Source organism: Asparagus officinalis, chromosome 8 (assembly GCF_001876935.1).
Source record: "Asparagus officinalis chromosome 8, Aspof.V1, whole genome shotgun sequence".
Lineage (NCBI taxonomy): Eukaryota > Viridiplantae > Streptophyta > Magnoliopsida > Asparagales > Asparagaceae > Asparagus > Asparagus officinalis.
Window position 1 is genome coordinate 77,447,782 of NC_033801.1, and position 2,458 is coordinate 77,450,239.

A 2,458-nucleotide genomic window follows, 5' to 3' on the forward strand; every position below is an offset into this window, starting at 1 on the left:
AGAGGCGGAGGCGGCGGCTCAAGGCAGCGACAGCGAGAGAAAATTAAATATTTTAAAATACTAGAAAATTATTTTAACTAGTATTAAAAATTCATGGTCCTTACAACCTCCTAGCACTCCGTGCCCCAAACAAAGGGTACACCCTTCTTCGTAAGTTGTGTAAGTGACGTCGTAATTTTTGAGAAGTCCTGAATGAACTTCCTGTAATAGCCTGCCAAACCTAAGAAACTACGAATCTCAGAAACGATCTTTGGCTGCTCTCAATCAAGTACTGCCTCTACTTTCACAGAATCCACTGCAATGCCCTCTCTGCTGATGATGTGGCCCAAAATCTAACCTCAGATAGCCAAAACTCGCACTTGCTTAGCTTAGCATACAACTGATGCTCTCGTAAAGTCTGCAATGCCAATAAAAGATGTTGCTCGTGCTCTGCTTCCGATCTCGAATAGATAAGGATATTGTCCATGAATACAATCACGAACTGGCCCAAATATGGACGGAAAACCCGATTCATAAAATCCATGATTGTCACAAGTGCACTGGTCAGCCTAAATGGCATCATAAGAAACTCGAAGGATCCATATCGGGTTAGAAAAGCGGTCTTGGGAATATCCATCTCCTGAACTCACAACTGATGATAGCCAGAACGAAGATTAATCTTCGAGAAATGCTACGCTCCCTGCAGTTGGTCGAACAAGTCATCAATCATTGGTAGTGGATACATGTTCTGCATAGTGACCTTGTTCAACCCACGATAATCTATGCACAAATGCGTGTTACCGTTTTTCTTCATAAAGAGGACTGGTGCTCTCCACGGAGAATGACTCTGACTAATAAAGCCCTAATATAACAACTCATCTAACTGGGTCTGTAGCTCCCTTATCTCAGTAGGTGCCATACGATAGGGTGCTCGGGATATCGGTGTTGTGCCCGGCTATAACTCGATGAGAACTCACCTCTCTCACAGGAGGTAACCCAGGTATGTCCTGAAAGGCATCCTGATAATCTGAGACAACTCTAGTCTCACACAAATCAGCACTCTGGTCCCTCAACATCACCTCCTCGACGTACGTCAGAAATGACTCCATAATTTGGTTGGCCTGTGAGGTCGCTACGATCAACTCAGACCCATCGGAAACCCGCAAGCTGACTATTTTAGAAAAATAGTCGATTCTAATATGGTAGGATGATAGTCAATCCATAAAGAGAATGAAATCGAACTCCAACATCCGCAAAACGATCAAATCGATGATGAACTCGGACTCATCTAGATTGATGACACATCTCCTACAAACACTCTAATAGGGATACCTCTCCTAAAGAAGTAGAGATGGATAATGATACATCTAAAGGATGTGCGATCAACTGGAGCCTATCCATAAAGATATGAGATAAAAATGTGAAGCTCCTAAATCAAACAAGATCCGAGCTGGGAAGGAATTCACTAAGAAAGTACCTTCCACTATGGGTCCACTAGCGCCATGATTACGTGGTACGATTGCATAAACCCTACCGGTGGTTGGCACCTGTTCCGCTGCTGGTGGTGGAATATATAGGTCTGTCTGACCCTAAGGAAACTCCTGAATAGCGCGAATCTGGCCCGCTGGCCCCTCAATCCTCGGAATGGCAAGTGGTGCCTCTATCCTCTACTGCTGCTAACCCTGACCACAGTTTTTCTGGTGATCGTGTCCTCGTCCTTGTAGCTGGCCCTGGCCTTTGCCCCGCTGACATCCTGCTGGTGCTTTACGATAATCCCTGGTCTTATGGCCGATCTTGTTGCAGTTAAAACATGCACCCTGAATCCTGCGATGCTGCTGTACTTTCGGATCAAGCTGTGCTCCCTTCTTAAACTGACCCTACTGTATATCAACGGACTATCTCATATCGTACTGAGTTGTGCTCATCAACGATATCCAACATGTGTATAAACAATTTCTAACTTAAGTGTAATCAGCTCAACACTTGTCAAAATCCCCTTCGGGATACTCATATGTGTACTACGATAGTATTCATGTATATTCATGTCTATATGTGTACTATCGTGAGACTCGAACCTCACGATCGCATCTCAAAACAGTGCAGCATAATGTTCAGAAAAAGTCTTAGTAGTCGACTACACTGAGTCCATCCAGACTCTGTGAGGCATGTATCAGGATTAGTAGTCGACTACTAAGCACATTAGTCGACTACTCTGTAATATTTTAGTTTCTCGAAATCCAAACTGAACATGAGTAGCTGACTACTAAACTTAGTAGTCGAGTACTCTGTCGAAACATGCATTATTTCATGCACGAACAGAACTTATCATTCATCACATACTTATCATAAGATTTAATACAAATGAAAACATGTAATATTCAACATAAATCAACCTGAACATGAAACAAAGCTATTAACTTGTTCTAATTAGGGATTAACATCCTAATTAATTAATTTCCTCAAATTAGCTCTTAATTAA